The sequence below is a fragment of the Mauremys mutica genome, chromosome 3, assembly GCF_020497125.1.
Source record: "Mauremys mutica isolate MM-2020 ecotype Southern chromosome 3, ASM2049712v1, whole genome shotgun sequence".
In the NCBI taxonomy this organism is placed as follows: Eukaryota; Metazoa; Chordata; order Testudines; family Geoemydidae; genus Mauremys; species Mauremys mutica.
Window position 1 is genome coordinate 24,493,325 of NC_059074.1, and position 26,764 is coordinate 24,520,088.

Sequence of the window (26,764 nt, forward strand, 5' to 3'; positions counted from 1 at the left end):
TTGGCCAATGTACATTGCTGGCACATATCACTTAGTAGATGTGCAGGTGAATGAGCCCTGATGGTGTGGCTGGTGTGGTTGGGTACTCTGATGGTGTTGCTGGAGTAGATATGGGGACAGAGTAGGCAGCAGGGTTTGTTCCTGGAATTGGTTCCTGGATTAGTGTTTCTGTGGTGTGGTGTGTAGTTGCTGGTGAGAATTTGCTTGGTTGGGGGCCTGTCTGTAAGCAAGGACTGAACTGCCTCTCAAGGCCTGTGAGAGTGGGGGATCATTTTCCAGGATAGGTTGTAGATCGTTGCTGCGCTGGAGAGGTTTTAGCTGCGGGCTGTATGTGATGGCCAGTGGTGTTTTGTTATTTTCCCTGTTGGGCCTGTCTACACAGACACACCCCTAGAGCACCAACCAGGGGTATTCTATCTGCTACCCAAGATCCATAAACCTGGAAATCCTGGATGCCCCATCATCTCAGGCATTGGCACTCTTACAGCAGGATTATCTGGCTATTTGGACACTCTCCTCAGACTCTATGCTACCAGCACTCCTAGCTATCTTCAAGACACCACCAACCACCACCACCTAGGGACTGAGTGGCTCCATGCATCTGAAGAAGTGGGTTTTTTTACCCATGAAAGCTTATGCCCAAATAAAGCTGTTAGTCTTTAAGATGCCGCTGGACTCCTCGTTGTTTTTGTGTTTCGTTACAAACTAATACCAAGTTGAGCAAAAGATTCACTAAAAGTCTTGGACTTTCTAAGGGAATCTGGGTCCAGTTTTGAGTGAACCCTGGCTGATTTATGCTTTTAATTTTCAAATGGTTTTGATATGAAACCAGATAAAACTTGGCAGTTTTGACTGTGGTTCACTTTGAGACTTTGAGGATTTTTTGGACCTAAAACTCAAAGCAAAACTCATAGGCTGCGAACCCACCCAGATACAAATAAAAGAAAACAGCCCCTCCACACAGTGAAACCATGGAGTTTTCCATAGTTCTGAAGTACTGAGGGAATAATTCAATGGTACTGGCACTCAGACACCATGGTGATGGACATCCTGATAAAAACCTAGAAGGGATAGACAGAAGATTCAGGATTGCTGGGACAATACACATGAAAGAGTGACCTGTAAGGAGAGAGAAGACCAAACCTGAAGCAAAATGAGTGAATTTGCTGCATATAGTAAGGTTACGATGACAAAGTAAGTTTGGAAAACCAGGCTGGCAATTTTGATGGTGGAAGCCAATGAAGATAATGGAGGAGGAGGAGGAGGGTGATGTGGCCCTGACTCTAGGAGCAAGAGAATAGCTTGTCTACAGTATTCTCAAACATATGAAGATTAGTGAGTAGACAGACTAGATCACAAAAGAAGGAACTGAAATGGTTAAAGAATAAGTCATTAATAGGGATTTCAGCTGAGACAGGGACCAGGTAGGGATAAATTCTAGTAAAGCTCCAGCGATGGTGACAGATACACTGACCAATGAAGGGAATATACTTTTCAAGCATGACTCCAAAGGTCTTAGCTATTCACAAAGCTGGTTCACTGTCCTACCTCAAATCCAGAGAACTTACAGCATAAGGATATAGAGTTTCCACATCCATGTAAATGTTGGGTCTAATTTCCATTTAAAATCAATGGGAATCTTTCTACTGATTTCAATGGGCTTTGGATCAGATCTTTTGTCCTCTTTTCTGTAATTGTCAGAAGGGTGCCATTGTATTGTCCCTTATGGAGATTTTTTGGTGATCTATCTATCTACTATGATTTCGACTAACACTACTAACTAATTTCACACAGACCTCTGAGCAGCCTTTAGTGCTGCAGTGTTGTGCTTACAACTCCTTAATATTAAAAAAGGCTAGAAAGATAAATGCTGTACAAGTGAAACTGGACAGACAGTGCTTAGAGTAAAACAAAGCAATATTAACATGTGTGGTTGTCCTATTCCTCGAGGACATTTCGCCAGGTTCATGTGTCATTGCAACCTTCTAGGTCAGAAGTCACAGTTTTGACAATAGAATTTTCCATGTGTGGTAAGCAATACATGATTGAGGAGATATGCTCAAGATCTGTCAGCATGCTAAAAATAGTTGCACATTGGTGTGAAAAGGGTTATTTCACAAAGCATGAATATCCCATATTTGGTACCTGTTAATAGTCTGTAAAATCTCATGAGAAATAGTTTTATATTTTGAGGTTCATTGATGTGTATTGGCTGTATGTAAAATGTTTAAAATATTTTGCCTGGGCATAGCTCTTGACATTTTAGGCTCTCAAATCACATTATATACATTAACTAAGCCTCAGAACACCTGTGATGTAGGGATAACTACATTTACTGGTTATACTGAGGCATAGAAAGCTTAAGGCCCAGATTTTTAGAGGTATTTAGGTGTAGCTGTGTTCAGTGTTGCAATGCTAACTGATTTAGGAGTCTAAATATCATTATCAGATGGGATTTAGGCACTTAGAAGTCTAAATTCTATCAACTGTCAATAGGATTTTGGGTTCTAAGTGCCTAAATCCCTTTTGAAAAAGAGATCTAGGATCCTAAATCAGGAGTTGCAACATTGCATGCTGCATTGCCTAAATACCTTTAAAACTCTGGGCGTAAATCACTTGTCTAAGGGTACATCCAGACTACCCGCCGGATTGGCGGGTAGCAATCGATCTATTGGGGATCGATATATTGTGTCTCGTCTAGATGAGATATATCGATCCCTGAACACACTCCCGTCGACTCCGGAACTCCACTAGGATGAGAGGCAGAAGTGGAGTCAACGGGGGAGTCACGGCTGTCGATCCTGCGCTGTGAGGACAGGAGGTAAGTCAAAATAAGATACATCGACTTCAGCTACGCTATTCCCGTAGCTGAAGTTGCGTATATTACATCGACCTCTTCCCCCTCCAGTGTAGGTGGCCCTATGCGTCAGTGGCAGAGAAAAGAATAAACCACAAGAGTACTTGATCATAACCACTAGACTTTATTGCCTTTGAAATGAAGTTCCAGGGGAAGAGCTTTCTCTGCAAGAGAAAGTTCAACCCAGCCTTTCACGGTCAGTGACAAGTAGCAGTCGCTGCTTCTACACCACAAAAAGCCAGAGTGTCACCTCCCCCTCCTCCCCTTAGTCACATTAGTGAGCAGTTACTCACATGAATAATCCCATTGATGTCACTGAGACTACTCATCTGAGTTACTGCTCACCAATGTGGCCTTAGTTATTTAAAAACACCAGGGCATTTGTATAGGTGAGACTTATGGGAATGAAAGGGGAGAAACAAATTCTTCCTTATCTTCATTGTCATGCTCCCATTTCTTCTCTTCCTTCACCTCTCCCCAACCCTACCCGATCCTGACTGGCCAGGAGAGGCAGCCCATCACGGAGAGGGCACATTCCATATACAACTTTAAGAGGTGTACCAGTGATCGTGCTCCCCTTGAGTGCTGGGGAGTTCTGGGAGGAACAATGCCTTAGGGAGTTCCCACTGCAAGCAGCTTCGCAACACCCCACTGTGGGCCAGTGCCCAAGAAATAGGCACGAGCCCTCTAGGTATACAGAGAGGGTGCAAACACCTAAATACATGGGTATAAACCAAGTGCAGTGCAAATCAGACATTAAAAAAGTCAAATAAAAACTTTTAAAACCTGCCTCCCAAATCTTTCCAGATGTTAAAATGAGTAAGCAGTATTAGACAGTCTTTTTTTATTAGTATTTGGCTTGGTGTTTGGATTAATTTTCATCTTTTCTCCCTTGTCCCCCTTGCCCAGGGTTCAGAGGTGGTCTCCAATGTGTTAATTTTAGCGTTTCTTTATAATGTAAACACACGCACTAAGGCATTCTCATTATAAAGTGAGTAAGATAAATGTAACCCTGCTCAATTAAATCTGGAAGTTTTTACGTCTTAACAAAAAAAAGATGTTGTTCCATTTCATGTTGGCATCAATGGCAGCACTTGTGTGTAATATAATTAGCATTGGTAGCTGAAGTTCCCCACAGGGGGCTGATTCAAGACAGATGATGGTAGAAATGGCACTAGACACCAAAAAATAAAAAGTGGAATGTGGCTTTTGGCGCAAGGATTCTCATTTAGTAAGAGAATGTCCCCACTGCAGAGTGAACCCAGGCTCTTACTTGGATGTTGCCTCCGAACCTGGCTCCCATGCACATCCACAAACCTCTGACCCATGCATGGTGGTGCTTTCACCTCAAACTAGCTACCCTATTTGGGGCTATAGGCTAAAGCCTGAGTGCTACTTTTAGTCAGGGTAGTAACTCACCCACTTTGCAGTGAGTACAAAAGGCTAAAACACTTGAGTTCTCATTGTCCTCCAGTGCCCTCCTGCAGCTCCCCTGAGTGCTTAGAAAGACAGACAAGTTCTCCCATAATTCACTGGGAAAGACTCATAGAGCAGCTCAGCTTGCCACAGTGCTAAGGACCATGGAATGTGCCCCCTGAAATCCCACCAATGTGCAGGAGTGAGTGTGGCACCATCAGGGGCAGCTCTAGGTATTTTGCCGCCCCAAGCATGGCAGGCAGGCTGCCTTCAGTGGCTTGCCTGTGGGCGGTCCCTGGTCCCATGGATTCGGCGGCACGCCTGCGGGAAGTCCGCCGAAGCCGCGGGACCAGCGGACTCTCCGCAGGCATGCCACCGAAGGCAACCTGCCTGCTGCCCTTGCGGCGACCAGCAGAACGCCCCCCGTGGCTTGCCACCCCAGGCATGCCCTTGCATGCTGGTGCCTGGAGCTGCCCCTGGGCACCACTGTGGATCCATTGGCTTGAGTGTGGCTTTGCAGTGTGACCGCTTACACCCAAGCTAGGTTACCCTGCATGCTCATTCCTATGTGCCAATTGCCCAAGTTCACCCTACAGTGAAGACATACTGTAAGGCAGAAAGTTCATTTCACAATGAATGGTCTCAGAGTTAAGTCTAATCTTTGGTCGCAACCGAGCAAAACACTAAATCCAGACTTAAGATTCAGCACGAGAGTAGCTCCAGTGAAATCACATTATTTGGTGCCTTGCTAGACTAGGGGTCTTCATTAATAATCTGGAAATGGGATTAAACAACACTTTTTTTAAAAAGTACAGATGATAATAAAAGTTGACCTGTGATCATTCTACACCTGAGTAATGCCAATGGTACAGCTTGTGTGAAGAATTTGATCATAGTTTGACCCTACAGGCAGAGGTAACCTATTTGAGGGGTAGCTCAGATACCAGTGAAGTCACAGATATAATGCAAAGGAACACATAGATTAGAAGTATGACCACTCAAGGCCCACCTGGAATAAAGCATTCCCAATTCACACTTTTCAAACAAACAATCAAGCACATGGTCAAACTGACAAACTGTCCCCGCAACAGACACTCAGATACTCACCAACACAGCCCCCCTAATGCAGCACTTAGTGTACCTCCTCTTGGACAGATCCCAGGCAGACTTCCTCTGTTAGCCTCCACTGCTCGCTGCTCAGCTGGTTTGCTGTAACACATTGTAAAACTATAAGTGCTATGTAATACTATTAATATAAAAATAAATATTATCTGCATAAGCTAAATCTGCGTTTTGATTCATAGACCTAGTTAAGGCCAGAAGGGGCCATTATGATTATCTAGTCTGACCTCCTGCCTAACACAGGCCATAGAATTTCACCCAGTGGATCCTGCTTCAAGTCCCTAACTTCTGATTGAGCTAGACCTTATCTTTTGTCTTGATGATAAGAAGAAAAACAAACTGATGATAGTCCATTTAACTAATGGATAGTTGGCTGATGCATTCTAATAATAGTTCTTTACTCTTTCATTCATGAATACCAAAGCACTTCACTAAAATAAAAAACCTATGATTTCACATCTTTGTGAGATACTATTATCCCCATTTTACAGATGGGTAAAAGGAAGCACAGAGCAGTAAAGTGACTTACTCACTCAGGGCCAAATGCAAGTAACTGGCAAAGCAAGGAATGGACCCAAGAGTTTTGAATCTGAGTGCTGTGCTCTAACTACTAAAATAATCATAATGAATAATGAATAATAACTTGCCTTTACATAACACTTTTCAGCTATAGATCTCAAAGTGTTTTACACAGGAGGAAAATACCATCCTCATTTAACAGATAGAGAAACTGAGGCACAGGTAAGTGATGTGACTTGCCCAAGGTTGTCCAACAGATTTCTTTCTTACTTTCAATACTGAAAGTACTGAAGCAGGTAGTAAAAAAAAAAGCTTTGACAATTGAACTAAAGTGTAAAAGGTGTAACTATAGATCTTGCTATGTTTAATGTTCTGCTCGAAACCATGTGCTGTCTAATGAAAGGTTTTCTGTTAGGATGGGGTTTTTTCCCCATTCTGAAGGGACACATTTCTGACAATAGAGGAAAATCTGGGAACATGTATTTCCTTGAGGTTCTAAGTTATTGAATAAGGATTATGATATAACTTAGAATATCAGTGTTGGAAGGGACCTTAGGAGGTCACCTATTCCAACCCCCCTGCTCAAAGCAGGACCAACCAGACAGATTTTTGCCCCAGATCCCTAAATGGCCCCCTTAAGAATTGAATTCACAACTGTGGGTTTAACAGGCCTGGGCTCAAACCACTGAGCTATCCCTCACCCCTGGTTTCCACCTGAGCAATTCTCATCACCATCGCAACTATACTCAGCCTCCTGCAAGCCACACTGGAGGGTTGGACTGGACTTTCCCCATGCTCAGAGTGGATGAGTTGGCAAGAGAGTGGTATTGTTAGCCAAATTTGTCTCCTCACTGGCTCAACCACTGAAATCAAATGTGCCAAGTATTATTGCCTCTGGTGGCACTGCTCTAAGGTTCTTTGTCGAGCTCTTGACTATGGGTACGTCTACACTACAAGACTATTTCGAATCTACTTAACTCGAATCTGTGGAATCGACCTTATGAAGTCGAATTTGTGTATCCACACTAAATACACTAATTCGACTGTCTGAGTCCACAGTAACGGGGCCAGCGTCGACTTTGGAAGCGGTGCACTGTGGGAAGCTATCCCACAGTTCCCGCAGTCCCCGCTGCCCATTGGAATGCTGGGTAGAGCCCCCAATGCCTGCTGGGGGAAAAATGTGTCGAGGGTGGTTTTGAGTAACTGTCATCATTCAACCGTCACTCCCGCCCTCTCTCCTTGAAAGCGCCGGCGGGAAATCTGTTCGCGCCCTTCTCTGGTCGGTTACAGCTTGGACGCCACAGCACTGCGAGCATGGAGCCCGCTGCGATCATCGCTGCACTTATGGCCGTTGTCAACTCCTCGCACCTTATCGTCCACCTCTTCCACAGTCAGCTGCTGAGAAATCGGGCGAGGAGGCTCCGTCAGCGCAGTGAGGACAGAAAGTCACAGAGTGGCGCAGACCTCTCACAAAGCAGGGTACGCCGCGCAGTGGAGATCATGGTGGCAATGGGTCAAGTTCATGGTGTGGAACGGCGATTCTGGGCCCGGGAAACAAGCACGGACTGGTGGGACCACATAGTGCTGCAGGTCTGGGATGAATCACAGTGGCTGCGAAACTTCAGGATGCGTAAGGGCACTTTCCTTGAACTCTGTGACTTGCTGTCCCCTGCCCTGAAGTGCCAGGACACCCGGATGCGAGCAGCCCTGACTGTGCAGAAGCGAGTGGCCATAGCCCTCTGGAAACTTGCAACGCCAGACAGTTACCGGTCAGTAGCGAACCACTTTGGCGTGGGCAAATCTACCATAGGGCTTGCTGTGATTCAAGTAGCCCACGCAATCGTTGAGCAACTGCTCTCAAAGGTAGTGACTCTAGGAAACGTCCAGGTCGTCAGAGATGCCTTCGCCACGATGGGATTCCCAAACTGCGGTGGGGCTATAGATGGCACTCACATCCCTATCCTGGGACCAGCCCACCAGGCCAGCCATTACATTAACCGAAAGGGCTACTTTTCTATGGTGCTGCAAGCACTGGTGGACCATAGGGGACGTTTTACCAACATCTACGTTGGGTGGCCGGGCAAGGTTCATGACGCGCGTGTGTTCAGGAACTCTGGTCTGTTTAAACGCCTCCAGGCAGGTAGTTTCTTCCCGGACCACAAAATAACGGTTGGGGATGTGCAGATGCCTACAGTGATCCTCGGGGACCCAGCCTACCCGCTAATGCCCTGGCTCATGAAGCCCTATACAGGCGCCTTGGACAGTGAGAAGGAACTCTTCAACTACCGGCTGAGCAAGTGCAGAATGGTAGTGGAGTGTGCTTTCGGACGTCTCAAGGGGAGATGGCGGAGCTTACTGACTCGCTCGGACCTCAGAGAAAAAAATATCCCCGTTGTTATTGCTGCTTGCTGTGTGCTCCACAATCTCTGTGAGAGCAAGGGGGAGACCTTTATGGCGGGATGGGAGGTTGAGGCAAATCGCCTGGCTGCTGATTACGCTCAGCCAGACAGCCGTGCCGATAGAAGATCCCAGCGGGAAGCGCTGTGCATCCGGGAGGCTTTGAAAGCTAGGTTCCTCGGAGAGCAGGGTAACCTATGACTGTCCACTTGATTTACAGAGAAGCTGAACCTGAGCCTGTTTCAGTGACTGTTGACTTCGATCTGCGGTTACATACCCCGTTCTCCAGGTTTCCCCCCTTCCAACACACGTTTTAAAATAAATTTAATGGAACACTGATTATTAACAAAGTTTTCTTTAATTATGAATTCCTGTTCTAGGGTTGAAACATGGACGCAGACTGTGGTGGGTATGGTGTGCACTGATGTACAGACCGCTTCTACACTAGAGGAATGACAGGCTCCTGTTCCTACAGCGGTCTCTGGGGGGAGGACGGTTGCAGGTGGGTGTGCAGGAAGGGGTGGGTTTGCAGGAAGGGGTGAGGGGTGCCGTCTTTGGGATGGAGTTTGGATGCAGGCTCTGGGCTGGGGGTTGGGGCATAGGAAGGGGTGAGGGGTGTGTGGGAAGGGTGAGTATGTGTCTGTGGATGAGGGCTCTTGCTGGGGCTCAGGGCATCGGAGAGGCTCGTGGCTAGGGTGGAAGGGCATGGTAAGGGCAGGCTGCCTTGCCATTTGTGGATGGCAGGCGCTAGGACCCTGGGGCAGCATACACCTCACAGACTGACCTGGGACAGCATACACCTCACAGACTGACCCTGGTGCCTAGTGACTGTAGTCTGTGTGTGTCCTGCTGTTGATCCTGCCCCCAAGTCTGTACCCTGGTAATGGAGGCTGTCCTATGCAATTAAAAAACCCCTCCCCCCCCTTCACACAAAGTCTTCTGACAAGAAAAACGTGACGGGAACAGTGAATAACAACAAACTACTTTTAATACTCAACTACACAGTGGGGGGATGAAACTTGGATTTTGGACTGGGTGATCCAGGAAGGGAAGCACTTCTCAAAATTTATGGCATGAGAGCTGTGTGGTACATGAGCGCTCTGCTGGGGTGCAGTGACAGTTTTCACGGCCCCTAGCGCCCCTCCTTCTTGTGATTTTGGGTGAGGGGGGGACAGGACTTTGTGGCGGGGGATGGCGGTTGCAGATACAGTGCAGGGGGGCTCTCTCCTCCTGCCTGCGGTCCTGCAGAACATCTACAAGGCGCCGGAGCGTGTCCGTTTGCTCCCTCATTAGCCCAAGCAGCGTTTGAGTCGCCTGCTGGTCTTCCTGCCGCCACCTGTCCTCCCGTTCGCTGTGTGAGCGCTGGTGCTGACATAGGGTCTCCCTCCACTGTCTCTGCTCGGCCGCCTCGGCTCTGGAGCAGGCCATCAGTTCCGAGAACATGTCGTCCCGAGTCTTTTTCTTTCGCCGCCTAATCTGCGCCAGCCTCTGTGAGGGGGAAGCCGGGGCAGTTCGTGAAAGAGCCGCAGCTGTGTGATGGGAAAAAGGAAGTGATTTCCTTGAAAAGATACATGTTTGCGAACACTGAACACAGTCTACTCAGTTTCTGTGAACAAGACCATACAGGGCACCTAGTCTCACGAGCTCTCAGGACAAGTTCGAGATTTCGGAATACGCTTTCATTGGCTGCGGTCTTAAACAGGAGATCGGACAAGCGGGGCGGTACAGCTGAATCCGTGTAGCAGCCAGGCCTGGTAAGCCCTACACTATAGGCTGCTTAACAGTTAATGGATAGCTGTGCCCTCCCGCTGAAGGCAATCTGGAAAGCATAAAGTCTGACCCTGTTCCAGCCCCTCGCGGCTGTGCCCGGGAAAGATCACTGTATGCTTTTCCTCTGCGGCCTCCAACACGTGGCTGTTAAACGAAGGTTATTGCTATGCAAAGTAAAAGTCAAGCATTCACAATAGTAACAGTACACTAATTGCCCTAATTAGATGCAGCAGTCGCCGAACGAGATTACCCTGAGGCGGGTCACTCGGAGAGAGAGAGAGAGAGAGGATGCTGCTAGAATCCCTGCACAGACCAGGACCGTATGCTGCCATGCTGGTGGAGGCAATGATTCCGCTGTACATTAGGATGGCCTGGCGCGGAAGAGTGTGCTTCCACGGAGCACCAAATAAGGCACCTCTCCCCAGGAACCTCCTGCGGAGGCTTTTCGAGCTCCTCTACGAGAGCTTCATGGAAGTGTCCCAAGAGGATTTCTGTTCCATCCCTATATGTGTGGACCTTCTTTTTATATAGTTTTATATGGAAAAGTTTTTATATAGTTTTTATATAGTTTTTATTCCTGTTTTTTAAAAAATAAATGTTTCCATGTTTATAGCACTTACCGACTGATCCTTCCCCTGATTCTGAGTCCGGGTTAACGGCCGGGGAGGGTTGGTAGGGGATTTCTGTGAGGGTGATGAAGAGATCCTGGCTGTTGGGGAAAGCAGTATTGTAAGCACTGTCGCCTGCGTCGTCCTCCACAAACCCTTCCTCATCTTCCCCATCGGCGAACATCGCCGAGGAACTGCCCGTCGACACTATCCTATCCTCAGAGTCCACGGTCACTGGTGGGGCAGTGGTGGCAGACCCACCTAGAATGGCATGCAGTGCCTCGTAGAAGCGGCATGTCTGGGACTGGGCTCCGGAGCGTCCGTTTGCCGCTCTGACTTTTTGGTAGCCTTGTCTCAGGTCCTTGATTTTCACGCGGCACTGCGTTGTATCCCGGCTGTATCCTCTGAGTGCCATGGCTTTGGAGACCTTCTCGTAGGTCTTTGCATTCCGTTTGTTGGAGCGCAGCTCCGAAAGCACAGACTCCTCGCCCCACACAGCGATCAGATCCAGGACTTCCTGGTCTGTCCATGCTGGGGACCTCTTTCTATTCTGGGATTGCATGGACTCCTCTGCTGGAGAGCTCTGCATCGTTGCAGGTGCTGCTGAGCTCGCCCCGATGTCCAACCAGGACATCAGATTCAAAGTGCCCAGACAGGAAAAGGAATTCAAATTTTCCCGGGTCGTTTCCTGTGTGGCTGGTCAGAGAATCCAAGCTTGGACTGCTGTCCAGAGCGTCAACAGAGTGGTGCACTGTGGGATAGCTCCCGGAGCTACTAAGTTCGATTTGCATCCACACATAGCCTAATTCGAGATAGCCATGTCAAATTTAGCGCTACTCCCCTTGTCGGGGTGGAGTACCGAATTCGAACTAAAGAGCCCTCTAGGTCGAATTAAACGGCTTCCTGGTGTGGACGGTTGAGCGGTTAATTCGAATTAACGCTGCTAAATTCGATTTAAAGTCCTAGTGTAGACCAGGCCTATGATGTAGTGTCTCCAACTTTTGCATCAGGCCTGAGTAACACAAATAATTAATCGTCAATTTTGCTACAGTGATTGATGTTCATTAAGGAAAAGTGTTTTTCATATGAATTTGGCCAAATTGCTACATAGATCTTGATTTGCTGCATAGAAACATGGAAAAGCTTGATTAGCTTGGGAATCTGTAAGTCAGCGTAGTCCATGCCAGTGCTTGTGACAGGAATATCTACCTTTCAGCAAGCACCATCACAAGCATTGTTGATAGACATCCTAGATTTAAATCTCTAATACTAATGGCCATACCTACGTTGTTAGGTCACTTATTCCACGTTACAGATCTTCTGATTAAAAACTTTTCTTTTATTCAATCACAGTAAATTCTCCTTTATGTCTTTATTGGGTAGCATGGAGAGATTTCTACCTAGATCTTTATGATCAATTACTGAAAGTGGGGAATTGTTTTGCCCTTGAAATATATAATTAATATGGTGCTTATGAAGCAAGTGTGATTTTTCACTCAGCAGCTTTAGCAGAGGAACTGCTTTGGAGTAGCTTGATGCAGCATCATGGATCAGCAATTGTACAATTTATAGTATAGTGCTGACTGTAGGGAGACAATTTATAGTGCCTAGAAATGGCTCAAGTTAGACGGCTGTGTAAAGCAATCAAGAAAGTGCAGTTGGGTGAATACTTCAAGATATTTTCCACAAATAGTCACTAGCACAAAACACCGGATTTCATTTTGCTGGTGTTCCTAGCCCTTCTTTTGTTTGCTTTCCCTGGATGTTCCAACAAATGAGTTTACTTTAGGAGTGTGAACAGTAACAATGAATTTGATACAAATATTAGAGAATATTCCTTAAACAATTGAGTTGTTCTCATCCAGTCAGAGAACAGAAACAATACCATGTGACCTATATGTGCACTCAGACCTAGCCAATCAGATTTCAAACACCCTCCAAATGTGTACTCTGCAGATTCATGTTTTAGGCTGTTTAAGTGGCTGAAAACTTATTCTTTGCAAAGCATATCACTGGCAAAATGTCTGGAAGAGAGCTATTAGTCTTCATGAGGCAAATCCTCGTAAATTAAGCTCAAGTGTGCTGTCTAGAAATATGACTTACAATAGAGGCAAGGATCTTCTATGGGAATGCCTTAGATGCACATTTCAGCTGCACATTGGCCTTTATGATAGGTGAAACACTTTGCTACCAGAACATTTAGTCACCATTTTGCTAATTAAAAGCTTGCCCCAAAGACCACACCTAGTGCCAGGTTAGTTTTCATTGTCACTCCTTCAGACATGTTTTTCCTATGCTCCTTTGTTATTTTAGTGATGGTGGCATAGTAAATTATAGTCCCAGTTGGATTTGAACTGATCCTAGTACTGGTCCCCACAGGATTGCTAATGATTACACAGCTGCCCACTAGGCACTCTATAATGTAGAGTCATGGGTCTTGCTCCAACCAAAGTTGCAATTAAGTTTATTTTCATTCAAAACAAAATATATTGAGATTATTGTCAGAGCAGCCCCAGAGGACTATATAGGGGGTCTAGTAAGCATTGGTAGGAATATTAGAAACCCTGAGGTTATTAGTACTGCTAGGGCAGCAGGCTTTGTGGCCAGCAGAGGTGTAATTTCCCTATGCTGCCACCACACATTGGAGCAAAGTAATCAAGTAAGAGGGTCAGGGGACTTTAATATAACACCAGTCAGGTGCAAGGCCCCACATCTATAGAACCAGATTCTCAGCTGGGGTAAATCAATGTAGTGCCACTGACTTCAATGATGATTTAAATCAGCTGAGAATCTGGCCTGTATTCTTCATGGAATATGGCCTAGGCTCTGGAAAAACACAGCAGCAAAACTAGATTTTTATTTTTGCTTTGTGGGGAAGCTGGCATATGACATGTTTAGCCTAGCCGTACATCAGGAATCAACCCTACTTAGCAGTTTGAAGAGCAAGAATGTAGTTTAACATTTTTGGAAAACAGCCATCTCAAAATAGCCATGAAAAAGCAGATATGATCCCACCAATAATTTTAGCAAACACACAGAAAGCATTAGTAAAGTGCAACAAATACAGTTATGTATTTGTTACTGAATATTAACCAACCTGCGTGTAATGTAGATTATTTTGCCTGCAATTGAGGCTTGTATTCAATACATTTCTGTAAAACAGCAGTTCCCCCTTCACACAAAGAAGAACGATGCTTTATTAATAAGGTTATATTGGGTTGTGCTCAAGTATGTGACATGAGAGCTAAATGCTTCTGTGGGTTAATGCCAAGATACTACAGGGCGGAGAATGCGGGAGATGCTTAGACAAAGAGTATGTAAGCACTACTCACATATGGATATATTGGGTTAAAATCCCATATTGGCTGCAAATAGCAATGGGCCCAAAATTCTTATGTGGAATGAAATCCAAATCTGAACATTCTCAAAGTTCAGGGAGTTTTTTGTCCAGGGTTTTGGTTCAGGCCCATACGTGGTCACCAATTAATATGTTTTTGGTGGCATCATTTTAATCCCACCCAAGTGGACATTTCCTCTCTGCCACTACTGCTCCTCATTCCCCCACAAAGCCCTTACATCAAACAATTTTCTTTGATTGCCCTTAATGCCCTTCAGAAACTATATTATCCCAGGTGCATAGAACCTCAATACCTACCTCCCAGAGCAGAAGCTCAGGAGTTATAGATTTCGGGGTGAGTGAACTGGGGAGGGGGAATCAATTAATCCCTTCAACATATTTGTGTTGATGCATGGCATAAGCCACAGTTGGGTCTGACTTCCAACTTCCCTGAAGTCCAGGGCTGTTCAGAGCCTGTTTTTTGATGTGGGCCTGGCTCTGTTTTTCCATGAAAGGAATGTGTGATCTATATTCATAGTAGAGCATTATTAGCTGGGAACTTTTTCTATATTTATTTATTTAAATTGTAACCTTCCAAACAAATAAATCAGGATTAGTAAATCATTAGTAATCTTCTTTAGAGCATGCCATATCACTTGATCCTGGCAATGGAATTTGATCATGTACCATTTTTTATCACTAAAATTTTAAAGATTGAAAGCTTACCTTCATTTTTTGTTCAAGGGAAACCCAACACAGGATCAGCGGGAGCCTTGCATGATTGAGATGAGTGATCATTTCTTTGCACCATTCCAAGGTGCTGACATTAGTGATATTAGTGCCTCACTTTTACAAGCAGCAACAGTTTTTTTTACTAGAAAAAAATGTTTAATTAGAATGGGATAACCTTACAGTCTGCCCTGAGTGAGAGTCAGCACAGACCTGCACCATCCCATTGGCAGACTAAAGACTGAAATGTGACATAAACTGTCTGGCCTGTTGTGTATTTGGTTGTTGTGGTAATAGAATCTTGTGTTGTTGTGGCATAGCCCAGCCAGTTTGGGCTGGTTTTTGGTTAGTTCTGTGTGTGGCAATAAATGGCTGCTTTCAAGGTTTATAGCACTCTGTGTCTCCAGTGATTTCTTCCCAGGGGTATAACAACATGGCGACGAGGGTGGGATCTCTGTGCTGCCCCAGCAACAGAAGGAAGTAGAAGTTAAGGTACCAAAAAACAAAAAAAAACAAAAAAAACTTTTTGCTGCTGGAAGGGGGTGAGAACTGGCTTGTTTGCACTGGCTGTGCAAACTGAAACTAAAATCATGGCTACACTTACAGGGCCACTGGAACCTTTTGAGGAGACTATAGTGCAATGGCATGTGTATACTGAGCGTTTTGAGCTTTTTGTTATTGCAAATGGCATTACAGAAGAGAAGAAAGTGCCAATATTCTTAAATGTTGTAGGGGCTAAGACCTACTCTCTGCTACGCAGCTTACTACACCCTGTTCAGCCAGAGACTAAATCTTACAGTGACATTGTGGAAATCCTGGGGTCCCATTTTTCTCCAAAATCATTGGTAATTGCTGAAAGATATAGGTTCCACAAAAGAGACCAGAAAGAAGATGAAACAGTTGTACAATTTGTAGCAACTTTGAGAAAGCTTGCAGAATACTGTGAATTTAAGGAGATACTAAATGATGCCCTACATGACAGGTTAGTGTGTGGCCTGCACGGTGAAACTATATGGAAGCGCCTATTGATAGAGGCTCAGCTTACCTTACAGAAGGCTGTTGACATTGCGGTCAGGGCCGGCTCCAGACACCAGCCTACCAAGCACGTGCTTGGGGCGGCACCTTGTGATGAGGCGGGGCTTGGGGTTTGTTTTGGCACCTTGGGACGAGGCAGCGCTCGGGGTTCATTTTTGTTTTTTTTGGTTTGGCTGGGCGGTGCTGGGGGGCAGGGCTTGAGCAGTGCGGCGCTCAGTGGGGGCAGGCTTCAGCGGCATGGCGCTCGGGGGGGCGGGGACTTGGGTGGTGCGATGCGGTGCTCGGGAGGGGTGGGGACTTGGGCAGCACGACGCGACACTTGGGGGGGTAGGGACTTGGGCAGCGCAACGCGACACTCGGGGGGCGGGGACTTGGGTGGCGTGATGTGACGCTCGGGGGGGCGGGGACTTGGGCAGTGCGATGCGACGCTTGGGGGGGCGGGGACTTGGGCGACGTGACGCTCGGGGAGGGGTTCGGCGGGGCAGCGCTCGCGGGGGTGGGTGGCACTCTTTTTTTTTTTTTTTCTTGGGGCAGCAAAAATGTTAGTGCTGGCCCTGATTGCGGTCTCCATGGAACTGGCTACAAAGGAGGCGCAATACATTGATGCCTCCCCTAGGGTGCATAAAGCTTCACAAGAACCTACCCACAAAACGGTGGGGAGTCAGGAATGTTACCGCTATGGTAAGCCGGGTCACCATGCATCAGAATGCTGGTGTAAGGACCTGGTGTGTCAACACTGTGACCAAAAGGAACACATTGTGTGTGCCTGTAAACAAAAGAAAAAGAGGCCTGTGGTCTGGCCGACCATACCCTAGAGCAGGCCCAGGATGACCAAGGAGACACCTCATCACAAGAAGAAGAGCCACTCCACGTTTTGTCTTTGGCAGTGGCCTCACATGAATACTGAGTAACACCGTTGTTGGACGGCAAACCTATACGCATGGAACTGGACACCGGTGCAGCCGTCTCACTGGTCTCTGAGACTGTGTATAAAGAAAAGCTACAGCATCTTCCACTTAAAGCAACAAAAACAATTCTGAAGACATATTCGGGAGAAGCTGTGCCCATGTTGGGCACTATTGATGTTAAGGTGGAGCTCAATGGACAGGCTGCTAAATTGCCACTGTTTGTGGTGAGAGGTAATTACCCAGCTTTAATGGGTAGGTCTTGGCTTAGGAAGATCCAGCTGAACTGGGCAGAAGTGCACCGAATGACTAAAGAAGAATCCAGTCTGCCCGCTATACTAAGGAAACATGCTGCTTGTTTTTGGAGAGGATCTGGAAAGTATGAAGGGAATCTCTGTAACATCGAACATTAAACCTGACAGTCAACTAAATATCTGAAAGCCAGAACTGTGCCATATGCCATCAGGCTGAAGGTTGAAGCAGACTTGGAGCGCCTGGTCACAAATAGAGTCCTTATACCAGTTACCCATAGTCCATGGGTAACTCCTATTGTTCCAATAGTGAAGAAAGATGGCTTCCTCTGGATTTGTGGTGATTTTAAAGTCACCATCAACCCAGTGTTGTGTGCAGAGCAATACCCATTTCCCTGCATCGATGACCTCTTCGCAGGCCTGGCTGGGGGACAAAAGTTCAGTAAGATTGATCTCAGACAAGCATATTTAGAGATGCACGTTGGTGAAAAGTCCCAAAAGCTGTTGACTATTGTGACGCATAAGGGGCTTTATATCGATACTGTCGCCTACCCTTTTGAATAACGTCTGCTCCTGCCCTATTCCAGAGGGTTATGCACCAGATGTTGTGTGGCTTGCCAGGAGTCCAGTGCTATCTGGACGATATCCTGGTCACTGGAAGGAATGAGGAGGACCACCTAAAGAATTTAGAGGCTACCCTACAAAGACTGGAAGATTATGGACTGCGAGTCCGCAAAGACAAGTGTGAATTCTTCCAGCCTTCTGTTAAATATTTGGAGCACATCATTGATGCTACAGATCTTCGTAAGGCCCCTGCAAAAGTTAAGGCTATTGTGGAGGCTCCCCCAACTTGAAATGTTAACCAGCTTCGCTTGTTTCTAGGACTATTGAACTATTATGGAAAGTTCATCTCACAGTTAGCCACACTGCTAAAACCACTTCACAAACTCCTTGGGCAGAACAAGGCCTGGAAGTGGACTGAAGCTTGTGATGTTGCATTTAACAAAGCTAAGGATGCATTGCTAAATTCTGAAGTTCTGATGCACTTTGATCCATCCTTACCCCTACAGTTGGCCTGCAATGCATCCCCTTATGGAGCGGGAGCAGTCGTGTTGCACATTATGCCTTTGGGAGAAGAGAGACCTATTGCTTTTGCTTCACGCACTCTAAGCAAAGCAGAAACTAACTATTCCCAAATTGAACATGAGGCATTGGGAATCGTTTTCGTAAGTCAGAAGTTTGATCAGTACCTGTTTGGATGGAAGTTTACTCTTCTCACAGACCATCGACCCTGACTTCAATTTTTGGATCCCACACAGGCATTCTCTCATTAGCTGCTAGTCGTATGCAACATTGGGCATTGTTGCTTTCCGCGCAGACGCATGAAATCAAATATTGGAAATCCACTCTGCACAGCAATGCAGATGGTCTCTCAAGGCTGCCTTTTCCAGTCAAACGTCAAGATATTGCCCAGAAGGAAATCTTTTACTTTGAACAGGTAGATAAAACACCCATCACCGCTACTCAGGTAAAGAAGGCAACTCAAGTTGACCCAGTATTGTCCCAAATTATTGACCTTGTGATGCATGGAATATCTTGACGAACCTCTTCAGTCTTACTTGACCTTGTTACCTACCTGTCCAGGAGGATGGAGTTATTGATCCAATCTGGTTGTTTGTTGTGGGGAGACATGTCATTATCCCACCACCACTGAGATCACAGATGTTAGAACAGCTACATTCCGATCACTGTGGAATAGTGCGCATGAAGGAAATTGCACGAAGCTATTTTTGGTGGCCTGGATTGGACAGTGTTATTGAAGAGAAGGCAATAGCTTGTATGTCATGTCAGGGTGTGAGGAATGCACCCCTACACCCATGGAACTGGCCTGAAAACCCATGGCAATGTATTCACATTGACTTCGCTGGCCCCCTTGAAGGAAGCATGTTCTTGGTGATGGTAGATGCCCATTCTAAATGGCCAGAAGTCTCTGTAATGCAGTCCACTACTGCAGAGAGTACTATCCAAAAACTATGAGGACTCTTTAGTCATTTCGGTCTGCCAGAACAACTTGTGAGCAACAACGGACCGCAGTTTGTCTCTCAGGAATTTCAAAATTTTATGAAGGCAAATGGGATATACCACATCACTTCAGCACGATATCATCCATCCACCAATGGATTAGCTGAAAGATTCGTGCAGACAATGAAACAAGCTTTGAAATCGGCAAGGGGACAATTATCCTTTCGAAAGTGTCTGGATACCTTCTTACTATCCTACAGAAACACACCTCATGCTACAATTAAGGCATTCCCAGCCTTTCTAATGATGGGACGACAGCTGCGCACTTGCTTTGATCTGCTGAAACCTTCTGAACCCCGACAAATTGTGCAACATCAGCAGCAAGATCAAGTCATCAGGCATGCAACCAGAGCAAAAGACCAAACCTTTAGCCCGGGACAGCTGGTTTTGGCTCAGAATTATACTTCTGGAGCTAAATGGGTCCCTGCCACTGTCATCGTTCAAACAGGGCCTGTTTCCTACACAGTCAGGACTGCAGAGGATCTCACCTGGCAGCGACATGTAGATCAGCTGCTGTCAGGTCATACCAGTCCTCAAGACACATCTTCAGTTGAGTTGCCTGACTTCACCGCTTCTGGCGAGACACCGAATCAAGAGTCACCTGTACCTGACTTTTCCCCTCCATTACTGCCGGCGGCAGAGATACCGCTCTGCCCGGAACAAGCTGATGCCACATCCTCACCCATTCGCCCTACGAACCCTGAGCCCAAGACACTTTCGGGTGCAACAACATGAGAACTCTGCCGTAATCTATCTAGAGACAGAAGGCCTCCTCAATGGCTGGATCTTTAGCTAGGGCAAACCCACGGTTACGGGGCAAAATAATCCCCAGAGTTTAGCCGGGAATGGAGGCAGTCTACCCTCCTTCTCTAGTCTAGTATGTGTTTTATTCAGGGGACATTCTTATTAAGGGGGAAGGAATATGTTGTGTATTTGGTTGTCGTGGTAATAGAATCTTGTGTTGCTATGGCAACTGAGTTAGATTATTAGGGGATAGCCCCGCCAGTTTTGGCTGGTTTTTGGTTAGTTCAGTGTGTGGCAATAAATGGCTGCTTTCAAGGTTTACAGCTCTCTGTGTCTCCAGTGATTTCTTCCTAAAACTGTTGCCCCCAAGGATATAACATGGACCAGAATAATTGACTTCACCTCTTTTGGGGAATCATCTTATTCACACTTATGGGCCTAGCCAATTACTCTGGCCTGCAAGTAGGGTTGAGTGTAGCTAGGGCTCCTTCCATTCCCCGCCCATTTGCTCACAGTAGGTTGAATCAGGCAAATAGCTCCTGCTCTTTTCCCCCCATAGCTTGAGTCACAATCTGTGTGGGGCTAAGCAGAGAAGTAAAGTGTGTGGTGGTATGTGTGGGTAGGTTTTATCCTGCATTACTCTTGTGCATGGCTGAGTAAGGACTATATAAAACTATCCCAATGTGAGTTTCTATCACTGCCACAAGGATTTCTGCATTTCTAGAAGCAGATTTATTGTTTAAAAATAAAAATCCTAGTTGTTGTTATTTATTATTTGCCTTACCACCGTGCCCAGGAACCCTCAAGCCATTGACCAAGACTCGTCTGTGCTAGATGCTGTGCAAACAGAGAAGAAAAGGATAGCTCCTATCCCAAACAGCTTGCAATCAAAGTAATGTGCAAGATAAAAGACAACAGCTGGAGACAGGCAGCGGAGTACAAGGAAACAGTGAGTAGTTACCTATTGTTTGAGAGCAGTAGCAGATAGAATAAAAGCTGGCACATCTCTAACCCTTAGTTTTTATTTGGGCAGACTGCACAGGAGCTAATTTCTTGTCTAAATTTAAGTAAGTAAATGTACTGCTAAAGAGACATTGAAATTGTTTCTGGATCACTAAAGATGTTAGGCCGTGCAGAGGACCAAGAGCCAAAAGGCTGTCTATTGGCTTCTTGAATGGAAATATATACTGGTGGTTACATGGCTTTTTACTCCAGGATACCAAACAAGAGTGTACTTAGTATAGCTTTCCAGTGCTAACGCTTGCACACAGATTAAATTATAAATTAAAAACAGTAGTTGGCCAGATCACACAAGTATAGCTGTTCCACGGCTTCAGTGCAAGTGAGAGGCTTTAGTTTGGGACTCCATTCTACTCTGCACTGATTAGGCCTCAGCTGGAGCATTGTGTACAGTGCTGGGCGCCACATTTCAGAAAAGATGTGGACAAATTGGAGAAAGTCCAGAGAAGAGCTACAAAAATGATTAAAGATCTAGAAAACATGACCTGTGAGGAAAAATTGAAAAAAAAACTGGGTTTGTTTAGTCTGGAGAAGAGAAGACTGAGAGGGGACGTGATAACAGTTTTCAAGTACATAAAAGGATGTTACAAGGAAGAGGGTGAAAAATTGTTGTTGTTAGTCCCTGAAGATAGGACAAGAAGCAATGGGCTTAAATTGCAGCAAGGGAGGTTTAGGTCGGACATTAGGAAAAACTTCCTAACTATCAGAGTGGTTAAGCACTGGAACAAATTGCCTAGGGAGGATGTGGAATCTCTGTCATTGGAGGCTTTTAATAACACGTTAGACAAACACCTGCCAGGGATGGTCCAGTAATTTCTAAGTCCTCTCTTGAGTTCAGGAAATTGGACTAGATGACCGATTGAGGTTGCTTCCAGTCCTGCACTTCTCTGACTCTCAGCCTGATCCTTAGCTGGTGTGAATTGGCCTAGTTACACTCACTTCAATGGAGTTTTGCTCATTTACACTAGCAGAGAATTTGTCCGCAGTCTCCAGGATTGGGTGGAGATTGGATAGCTACATAGAAATCTCCTGCTAGTGTCTGCCAAAGCTACTTGCAGATACAAGAGAGGTTAGAGTATATGAGATGAACAGGAAGTGTAAGTTAAATGGAAGAGTACAACTTCACTCAGCCAATTTGCTATCTCTGGAAAGTTCAGATCCTGCTTTCCATATGCCCTGGGTAAAGATCACGTGGGCAAAGGAGGATCAGTACTTGGATTTTAGGGAACTTCATAGCAAAAGCAAAACATAAATACAATTCCGGTATTATTCTTGCTAACCCTGGAACAAAGCTGGCACAGTTAGTCACTGGCCTTTCAACTTTTAGTCAGCGCAATAGCAAACTGGAGTCCAGTTGGCTATTTGCTCTGCCATAGTCAACAAGTTTCTTGACATGCAAACTCCTCCCATCTCATTTGTTGACTAGATGAGTGAAATATGAACAGCTTTTGAATTTTAACCCAGTAAAAGATAAATAGGGGACAATTTCCCTTTGTCCTTTCACTTCTGAATGGCCAACGACCAACTTTCTGTCAGTTTGATATTCACAGTGGAAGAGGAAACAAATGTCCCAAAGGTAAAACCTTTCCCATTTCTATTACCTACTCCAGAAATAAACTATTTCATAACCAAACACATCAAGTGAGGGACAAATCCCACACAGTTGTCCAAAGGCCTTTCACCTTTCAGTGGCCAGATACCAGCTGGCTACTAAATTGCACTAGGAAACAAGTATCTCATAGACAAGACTCCATTCCATTTTTAGTCTTACCAAAAAAATAAGCTAAACACGCCTTTCCTATAACACCCATTGTATCCAAAAGGTATAGACTTGACACAGGTGGCTGCTGAACTTTCAACTTTGAATGGCTAATTACCAACCAGCTACCGCTGGACTTTGCACACCTCCGTAATCCAAAAATCCTCTCTGCAAAACTTTCTTCTCTCTAGGGCTTGCCCCCAAAATGAACTACTATTAAAACAGAATAAACAGAGAAAATCCTAGATTTAGGCTAGAATATGCAAAATATTGCAGCCTATATGTGTGTGACAGGAAGTAAGCAAGCATATGCGTTTGCAGTTAGGTATGCAGAGGTCTAGATTCCATGCTTCTGTTGAGCGTAAAATCATTTCTGAATTACACAAATAAGGAGTGAGGGAGAATGAGAGTGACTATGATCTTTGTCCAGCACTGGTGTTTTTTCAAAGGATAATTGTGTGGACATCTGCCATGTGCATGAAGCTATAGCAAATCAGACAAATGAAAACATCAGCTTGTTATATAATCTGTACACTATAAGTGTATCTTTCTGTTTGTGTGTATACAGTATATCCAGCTATGTTGTGTATATTATATAATATGTGCATGAGTAAGCATATATATCTGTATGAGTGAGCAGGGAGAAAGAGATGTTATATGTACGTAAGCAGGAAGATGTACACATATAAGTCGTACACATATGTATGAAAAATATGGAGCCAATGTTCTCATTAGTCTTTGATGAAATATGGAGCTGGGTTTTTGTTGGTTTGCCCAGGTAACAAGGAAGACACTCCCACAACTTTCTTTTGAAAAGTACAAATGTATGATTCTGATAGACTCACTTTTCACTCATATTTGCACCAGTCAGAGATGGCTCTGTCCAAGCATCTCAGTGCCTTTTCTATGCTGCCTACTATTCAAAGGATGCCTTACCTCCCATGAGGCTACTAGCCCTAAGACTTGCCTCTTTCTTGGCATCCACAATAAGTGGCACAGTCATAATTAATATTAACCATTATTGTTCCAACAAACAAATTCATGAACTGAACCAGGATCCTTCCCTGTTCCCACTGGGACCATAGTAGGTTTCATTACCCAAGACATTGCTTCTCTTCTCACCCCCTCTAATCCCACATAGCTCCTTTTTTGCTGTAATTCCACCCTTCCTTCCTCTAGAGAACACTTCAGCTCCACAAGAAACAGATTCCCTCCCATCCTCCTCTCTCCATGTGAAGCTTCTGAGCTCCACAAAACACAGACTCTTTCCACCTTCTGTTCCCCATACTCCCTATTGTATCTGCAGAGCTCTGGAAACATGCACAAGAATATAAGAATGGCCATACTGGGTCAGAACAATAGTCCTTCTAGTCCAGTATCCTTGCTTTTGGAGGTGGCCAGTGTGGCACTATGCCCCATATTCTTCATAGTAATATTATTATGATATGAGTATGGCATAATTATGATGTACTTTATGCAAGATAAGGCATGTGAGATATCATTGAAAAAGTTATGATTTATTGAATATTATTATCCTACTTGTATGCATGTATCATTTTGGTATCTGAAGTCAGGAATCTTGTCTATGTATCTACTACAAATGTGTCTATACCTGGGAAACACCCACTAGGCAAAAGACTATCAGTCTAGATGGCTGGCTGAGAAGTGCCATTAGGGAGAATAATAGGTCTTAGAAGAAGCTAATCTCCCACCAGGGAGCCTTCCTGGAAAGCCTTCCATGGCTGCCTACAGGGACATGTGACCAAGTCACCTTGGACTGGACTCCCTCTTGGAATACCAGTGTTTTTCCACTGACCAGGTGTGGGAACCAAGCTTGGAGACAAAGGGTTCCCACCGTATGCAAAAGCCATTTAAGGCAGGAGAGTAATATCATTGTGGTTCTTCACTGATTCCCCGCCCAAAGGAGATTCTTGAAAATACCTGAGGAAGAAGGACTGAACTGGGGGAGAAGTGTTGGACCCGGGCTATCGGGATTTCTAGCCTGTGAAGGGAATACCTGGGTTTTTTAAGCTGCAAGCAAGTGCAGCTTGCTCCTTTAGAGCCTGCAGCTGTTTTAAATCATCATTTAGGGTGAGAATTTGCTACTCATATCTAGTCTCTTCCGTATGTTAAGATTAGTTTGTGTGTTTTGTTTGTTTATTAGGTAATCTGCTTTGATCTGTTTGCTATCCCTTATTATCATTTAAAGTCTATCTTTTGTAGTTAATAAACTTGTTTTTGTTTTGTCTAAAACCAGTGTGTGAAAATTATAACTTAGGGCACAAAGCTGTTGCATATTCTTCTCCACATTAAGGGAGGGAGCACATTTCATAAGCTTACCCTGTGCAGTGCAAAATGGTATAATTTGGGGTTTACACTCCGGGGGAGGCCTTAGGAACTGGGAGGTGCCTTAGCTGAGCCTTCCCATGCAGAGCTGATCTCAGCATCTCTATGTAGCTGCAGCTGGGTGTGTCCCTACCTGTATGTGTGCTGGAGGGGGGCTTGAGGGGCTGTCACAGCAGTACAGTGTAAAGGAATCCCAGGCTGGTGGGTCAGACAGGTTCAGTGGTATCCCAGTTCCAGGTGGGATCCTGGGAGAAACCCATCACAGTCAGTGCCAGATGTTTCAGAAGGAATGAATAGAACAGGGAAATTTCATGTCCCAGGTTCTGGCAGATAGAGGTTTAGGGGCACCCAGAGCATGAGGTTGCATTCCAGACCATCGTGGCTAATAGCCACTGGTGGATCTATCCTACATGAACTTATCTAATTCTTTTTTGAACCAGTTATACTTTTGGCTTTCACAACATCTCATGGCAATGAGTTCCACAGGTTGACTGTGCACTGTTTAAAGGAGTGCTTCCTTGTGTTTGTTTTAAACCTGTTGCCTATTAATTTCATCAGGTGGCCCCTGGTTCTTGTGTTATGTGAAAGGGTAAGTAACACTTCCTTATTCACTTTCTCCAGAGCATTCATGATTTATAGAGCTCTAACATATCCTTTTAGGAGTTTCATGGCCTGACCCAGAGCCCATTAATGTCAGTGGAAGTGTTTTCATTGACATCAGTGGCTTTGGGCCAAGCCTTTATAAAACACACATCTACCCAACAGATATTTATTAACATGCATTGGTCATGCACTATATGCTGTGTATGTGGAAAGAACTGGTAAAAACTTAAGAATTACCCACCTAACCTCTTTAAAAGCATCCAAAGACACATCTCCTCACCAAGCACACATTGATTCAAATTTGACATTTCTCGGGGAAATCAGGCTTGAGTTCTGAAAACCAAAAAGGATTAGGAAAAATGTCCAAGAAATGAGCACCCCTCCAATTTGGGACAATATCATCACTCAAATGCCCTGTCCAAATGGCTTCCAAACTTCTCGGGGGTGGGGGGGAGAGGGAATCTATTCTGGCATAAGATCACTGCTGGTCAGGTGAAGTTTAATGTGGTGGATTTGGAGGGACCTGGGCAGTTGAGGCATTTAATACTAGGGGCACAGACACTTCGACAGCCATGTTACCAGTGCTGGGAACAAGGGTCAGTAGTAACCCAGGGCCAGAGACTTTGAGTGAGGATGTTCTAGGATTTTTAGCTCTGTCATCTGTGCTACTGTGTCTTTCCCACACCAGCCCCACTGCCTGATGAACAGGCCTTATCTACCTGCCTCCCAGATGGGATGACACAGTGGACCTAGGAAAGACCTGGAGTGACATATTTTTGGGTGGGGTTGGGGGAGAGGGCCTTCCAGTGATGAATGACCCAAACCACAAAGCTTGGATTCAGATCTAGATCCAAATTTCCAAAAGTCAGGGCTGATCACATCCAGGGTTGCTGTCACATGAGGCAAGGATATTTCCCTTAATGTGTAGCTTTGCTTCATTCATTCATTCATTCTTCTTCATTTTATTGATTTACTTTCTCAGACAAATCAGGCAGTATGATATTTGCAGAATGCCACGAAGACCGAAATTTTAAAAAGCAGCTGAGTCCAGACTGATTTTCAAAAATACCAACCACCCAGGAGAAGTCAATGCTCAGATCAGATCTTTAGGTGCATAAATATAAACCTAGAAGCATTTCTTTAAATACCCACATTTGAAAGTCTTGGCTGAAATCTCTTTTGGTTTTGTTTATGTGGTATAACCAACTGCTATTTTTTTCCCATTGGTTGCCTATGTTTAAAAACTCACCCTTGCCATTTTTTA

At 45.1% G+C, this 26,764-nt stretch overlaps 1 long non-coding RNA gene across 2 annotated transcripts in view; it reads right to left on the reverse strand.

The window, feature by feature from the left end:
• Positions 1–14,980, reverse strand: part of LOC123367452 — a 73,288-nt gene extending 58,308 nt beyond the window's left edge. For both annotated transcript variants that reach the window (XR_006578474.1, XR_006578473.1), the window contains exons 1-2: positions 14,753–14,980; positions 5,381–5,482 (exon numbers count right to left, since the gene is read on the reverse strand). This is a non-coding gene — a long non-coding RNA (uncharacterized LOC123367452). The remainder of the gene's footprint in view (positions 1–5,380; positions 5,483–14,752) is intronic.
• Positions 14,981–26,764: the final 11,784 nt, after the last annotated feature.